This window comes from Macrosteles quadrilineatus, unplaced genomic scaffold (genome assembly GCF_028750875.1).
Source record: "Macrosteles quadrilineatus isolate MER2022 unplaced genomic scaffold, UCM_ALF_1.0 Scaffold_2__2_contigs__length_208266976, whole genome shotgun sequence".
Classification (NCBI taxonomy): Eukaryota; Metazoa; Arthropoda; class Insecta; order Hemiptera; family Cicadellidae; genus Macrosteles; species Macrosteles quadrilineatus.
Window position 1 is genome coordinate 156,417,691 of NW_026542595.1, and position 7,054 is coordinate 156,424,744.

Genomic DNA, 7,054 nt, shown 5'->3' on the forward strand with positions numbered 1-7,054 from the left:
AAACAGGACATTCAAAACAAATCTCGGCCTCCCCCGTAACTTACAACACACACCTGAGTGTCTAATTAAATTACACAGAGGGTCTCTTATTTGCTAATTTTGTTGAGGTAGAAATCAAGTACGTTTAGGCCCTTTTATCAACCTGTTTGTAAGCTTTTAGACCAGTAAACTTACCTAATCTTATTTTCCATTAAAACTTATTTACACATCACACGATTGTCATAGTTGTTTTAAAAATACATTAATGGCATGCAGCTAGGGGCTAGGCAAGGTAAATACTTTTGTGAATCACCACATAGGCCAACTGAGAATAAAATAATCCAACAAAATTTTTAAGGGTTTTAGATCTTAGGGTACAGTTTCTTAACTGGGCTATGCTAATATCGATTGAAACTATCAATTCGATTAGCAAACTTTCATGCGATTTTTTCACCATTGTCACCATTGTTCATGTAAAACACGGAGTTCCCCAGGGCTCCATACTGGGGCCACTTCTTTTCATTGTATCAATTAATGACTTGTACCACAGAGTTGGGGATGGTGTCCTGCTCTTTGCAGATGACACAACACTTGTATCTAGTAACACCAGTTGGCAGGCAGCTGTAACTTCAACAAGAGAATTGTTTAGTAATGCTTCTCAATGGTTTATTGATAATAAGCTCTCACTCAATAATTCTAAGACCCAGGAAATAGTTTTTAGTCTTTGCAACAGTTCTGAAATCAGTGAACCAGTAAAGTTGTTAGGGTTCACAATTGACCCCAAATTGTCTTGGGACGCTCATATTGATCAACTATGTAGTAAGCTTAGTAGAGTTATATGTTTGTTAAGGAGGCTTGCTACTGAGCTTCCAAACAGCTTTGTACGACAGGCTTTCTTTGCCTTCTTTCAAAGCCATGTCACTTACGGAATCATCTTATGGGGACATTGTCCAAGTGTAAGTAAAATTTTATTGCTGCAGAAGGAAGCAATTAGAGTCATTTCAGGTGCTGGTTGGCTTGATCATGGCAGGCCTCTTTTCATAGAAAAAGGGGTCCTAACTGTATATAGTCTATACATATTTCATTGTGTTGTTGCCATAAAGGAAAGAAATGGTTTATTTACATCCGTTGGTGAGGTTCATGAGCATAATACAAGGTCAAATAGAAATTTGTTCTATCCCAGAACTAGGCTTGAAAAAACTTTGAAATCTTTTCCTGTTTCAGGTATACGTTTTTTTAACAAGCTGCCTGTCACCGTCAGAAACCTTCCCCTTCCAAGATTCACTCAGGTCATGAAGTCTTGGCTCATTCTACATCCTTTTTACCACACTAACGAATTTTACAACACCAACCTCAACACCTCTTCTGCCCTATTAAACCCCTAACTGCTGTACCTTCCATCCGGACCAAATCAGGTTTCATATTTATATTTTTCTTATTTATATTTTTCCAAAGCAGGTGTCTTATTTATATTGTTTGTCATTCTTATGTACGTTTGTTAAGCACTTGCATGTGATTTGTGATTTGCACTGTTCTAGATATAAGCATGACGAAGCCTATTGTATTTTGTAAATATTTAACGGTAAATAAATCTTTGAATCTTTGAACCATCAGCAAGTTTGGTTTTTTAGTTTAGGTTATGATAGTTTAATTTTATAATAGATATATTAAAAAAAATTTAAAATATATTAAAAAAAAATATATAGGCTTAGGCCTATTTTAAAAATATCGATTATTAATCAATATTTCCAATTCGATAGTTTCAATTGATATAAGCATAGCCCAGTTAAGAAACTGTTCCCAGATCTTATTACAAGATTTATTACGGGTACAGTTTCTTAACTGGGCTATGCTAATATCGATTGAAACTATCGAATTAGAAATATTGGTTAATAATCAATATTTTAAAATTTATCTATTATAATGTAAAATTAAACTATCATAACCTAACCTAACCAACCAAACTTGCTGACGGTGAAAAAATCGCATGAAGGTTTACTAATCGAATCGATAGTTTCAATCGATATCAGCATAGCCCAGTTAAGAAACTGTACCGTACCCTTTATTACTAATAAAACATAGGTGGTAATAGCCTACCGGTATGTGAAACTAAGTTATTGATTTGAAGTATCATGAGCATCTTAAATTTAATTTTGTTATCGTTAATTTGTATGCTGGGAATAAACTTAGGCCTACAGTTAACTTATAAATTACAGAAATTCTTTCATAATAAACTAAAAAAATGTTTTCTGTTTTGTTCTAAGAATAACTTGCTCACTTGCTTAAGAATAACATTAGGTTAAGTTATCCTTTTCGCAGAGGATACGCAACCGGGACCGTGGACGTAGATTATGCGTCCGGCAGTTAAGTGCCTACAGTCATAACCTAACCTAACCAACCAAACTTGCTGATAATGAACAAATCAAATGAAGGTTAAGTTCTGTTCATAAAATAAAAATAAATGCCAAAAATTCTAACCAAAGATGTACAGTTAAGAAGAAATGGGATTCTAAAAATCTTTGACAAAAAGTTAGTAACTTCTAGGGCCTATCACCGATGTGATTCGATCTAGATACATCATGTACATCAGCCATGTACTTTATCTACACACCACGAACACCAATGGCTAAATATCGTATCGTTGTGGAAATGGTGTTCCGGTCCCCCACAACCCGGTGACGTCAATGCCGGGTGCCTAAGTAATCCACATTCGGTAACCAGACGCGTATCCTCTAATCTGCGTTTTTTTTTTTTTTTTTTTTTATAAAGCAATAGGCCTTATTTACTTATGAAAGTTATAACCAAACAAATTGAAAAAAAAAACCAAAGTGAACTTAACCAATTTCAAATAATAATAGGCCTAAGTTAATACTATCTATAACCCTCTAAGATTTAGCCAATACATAGTGTAGGCTAATTGAGTTAAAACTTTGATATTCAAATTCATCGCCTCATATTACTATATTGGTGTTTACAAACAAGTCAATCTATTGATTACCGGTACCTAAGTTATTTCACCTTCAATTAGTTACGGTAATCATATAGCAATAATGGTACATTCATTGAGTAGACCTAGGCCTATTTAATGTAAAACAAAAGTAAGAATGTAATGCATAATACGCTATGGTTGACGCGCCGAGACCCTGAGTCCTTATCTAACCCAACCCAACCACAATGCAATAATATCATTGTTTTAAATTATTCAAAAGTTTCATTAGTCGTAGAATCAAATCCAATCAACAAATTATAAATATGAACGACTAAGATTGATTAGTAAGAACAAAGTAGGCCTAACTTACTTATAGACTAAATTTTGTGTAGGCTACTTCAATGTGTATCGGCAATCAAACTGTCGATGTGTTCACATTTTGTGTTTTTCATACTAACCGATTAAACTGTCAGCACATGCAGGAGCCCGGAACATTTACATTCGAAGATAATGTGTGTTTTTAATAACTTAGCTGATTTGTTGTCACGTCAATTTATTACACGTTCTTATTAGAATATTTTGAAATAATGCCTTAGGCCTATGCAAATATTTAAATAAAATGAATAATGTTAAACTCTACTCTTTGACAAGCAGTCCTGATCATTCAAGACCCCAGCATGATTAATATTGACTACAATCATACCGATAATTAAGTTAATCTATTATATTTGTTTCAGGGCAAAAAGTGCTGCTGTCGCAACCATCAATGATTAGGATTGGAGTGGACGAAGAAACATTTATTTCCATTTTATTTGATTTTAAAAGTTTTTGTAATTTCTTTACATAATTTGGTTTTAACTTGCATAGAATATAATAAATAGTTTTGTCTAAACTTTGAGTTTTTATCCACCAAAAGTTGAAAAATAGATTTATTTTTTAATGTAAAATTTATAGTTGAAATAGATAACTGAACCAGACACTTTGTGTGTCACCAAAGATTGCGGCTTTTCACTGTTTTAGTCAAATAATCGTAATGTCCAATTGTACATAAATCGAATTACAGTTTTATATCAAATTGATCATCAATTGGACTAAATATACACATCAATGTTTGTGACGTTTGTACATTCATTGAACATTAAATAGTCTCAATTTGTACAAACATGAATGTGCATATGATGTTCACTAGATGTCCATCCAATTGAATCTTAATTTAACCTAAATTGAATAACAATTTGATGTAAAATTGATCATCAATTGATCGAGATACGCACATCATATGTATATCGATGTTTGTGACGTTTGTACAATAATTGAACATTAAATAGTCGTAATTTGTACAAACATGAATGTGCATACGATGTTCAGTTGAACATTCTTGAACATCAATTTAATGTTCAATTGATGTACATGTGTTATATGGGTAGGAACATATTAAAGTGATGCAAACAAATGTTATGTAAACGGTTAAGGCAATTTACCAAATAAAAATATAGACATATGGAATATCAAAATGAAGCTTAGAGTGTGTAGATTTTCTGAAAAGTTTTGATATGGACAAACTCCCTAAGAGGTCTGCCCCACAGACTGGGGGCTACGCCTTGCATGTTTTGGAAGTTAACTTTATTTGAGTAATTACAACAGCTGGCCAATGCAATTTACAATATAGTTTGTTGGTTTATGTTCTTAAAAGAGGTGCGGTGAATAGACAGTGAAGCTATCTCTAGCCGTTTGATACAAGTGAGTGGTTAAAGGTGTTTGAAACACGATGAATATGAGATTAACAAACCATGTATGTCGTTCGTTCCAAGAGGTTGTAACCGATTTTTAACAGGTCGCCATTTCATTGACAAGTATTTAAGTAAAGTATTAAAGACGTGAAAGAGAGCGGCGAGTTCAGGTACAACCCTACCCACCTTAGGACGTAAGGTTTGAAGGCTCCAATGCTTTTTTACCATCCTTTCAGATAACAATTTCTCGAACTTGGGCCCTTTAAATGAAATATAAAGTCAAAGTTGATTAAATTAATTTAATGGTGGCTTCTGTACACCCGTGAATTTGCGGGTAGAACCTCTTATATTGTTAATAGCAGTTTTCTTAGACTTAATAATATATTTTATCTAACAAAGTAATGTACTGGTAATGTCAAATCTGACGTGAGAAGCGAAGAGAGGATGATATGTTGTGTAAGTGCCGTATCTTTTCCTGCAATTTCGTTGATCCTTTTTATTCCAAAAACTACAGTTTGAAACTATTTTATGCCAAATTTATTTTCAAAGTTAAGGTAAGTTTTTTGGATCTATTGTGACTCATACAAATTAGTTGGGGTCTATTATTGTTTTCAATTTAGGATTGTTGTTATCTTGCACTAGGCCTATATCATTATTCTGGTGGAAAGGTTGGTGAGATTTACATCCCTGGGTAAATCTTGACACCATCTTTGACCAAATGAAATTATTTTTACAGGAATATTATAGTAGCCTACCCGTTATACCTTGCCTTCGATTACTTAGGTACGTTAGGTGTAGCCTACCTATACATTATTCAAAATTCTTTATTGGGAGGATACAACTTAATAAAAAAAGCAAGACTTGTCCGCTTTAAATTACCAATAGTGCTGATTTATTAATGGCATTCTTAAAAATTAACTCCAAGACAGAAACTGGCCTAAGTTATTATAAATTGGCTTTGGAACCGTAATGAAAATGAATGCCTTTGAACCAGTCTTTAAAAGCTAAACGAAAAAGGGACCTAAATTTTTTTTATTTTTTTATTTTAACTTTATTTAATTTACAATCTGTTCAAGTTGAACAATAAGCAAATGATATAAATAGTACTGTAATACAAAAATAACTTGAAGAACATGAGCTAGTGATTGACCACCGTCAACACTAGCAAACAAAGAGAATTTTGATAACACTTAGCCGAATCTGAATGGTAGGTCCAATATCGTATGTCGCTTCAGTCTGTAAATGGTGTTGTGATTGTCCAATAAATTAAGTGCAAGATGATTTGAATGATTTTCCAATTTTATAATGTATTTTTCACTATATTTTGTAATTTCTTCTTTTACTGTTCGAATTTGAAGATCATTGTGAAGTGTTCTGTTGGTAACAAACCAAGGAGCGTTGACAATTTTACGTAATAATTTTGATTGGTAACGTTGAATAATTTCAATGTTTGAGGTACTTGCTGATCCCCAAAGCTGAATACCATAAGTCCAAATTGGTTTTAAAACTGTTTTGTACAGTAACAAACCATTTTTTGCCAAGTTAACCAATCATTTCAAGCTAAAGATTTCTATTTCAACCGGTATATTTAACATAATTGATAAATGATTGATCTTATTTCATGGAAGCCCCTGAGTCTAAGTTTGGCAATGTTTTTGTAAATAGAGTATAAGCATGGTATAGTTAATACCTTGGATAAAGAACACTCAAACTGATTAATTTTTATTTATGTTAATACAGTATGAGTATGTTTCGATAGTGAGGGATTTCGCGGTATATTCCATATACATATACACAACACACTGTCAATTTTTTTCAAGTGTCTGTCGTAACATAACCACAAACCAACCAGTCCGATTTCCGATTACCGATTACGATGACGTAAACGTAAAAACGTACGACTACGATGGGCAAATATCGATTGTAGTAGGATCTATCGATTATATCGATAGTTGGCGACTGACGACTCGAGTACTCGACCGAATCAACGATGACGTCATGGCCTGCTGTGCTCTCTAAACAGCGCTGTTCACGGAGGAAATTTGAACTAAATTTGCCTCATTTGTACCTCCCTTCAGTCAGACCCTTGAAAACAGCCGTTTTTCTGCAGTATGACCAAAATCTTGACCTAACCCAGGAGAAAAATTGTTTTACAAAAGTCTCGTCAACCAATATCACGTTCACGTAACTTAAACTTTAAACATATTAAGCTAGCCAGGGTAGGGGGCGCATTGATAAGTGCGGGTAGCCGGTCTTAAACCAGACACGGCCACCTTTAAAGGTGTTGGGGCGGCCGTGCCTCGAATCAGCAATGTTGGTCTTGTAAGTCTGAATACCGTGATCGGTGTTAGCTTTGTCGCTTTGTCTATTGATTGTTATTCCAGGCCTAGTCTTAGGGAAAATAATTGGGCATACA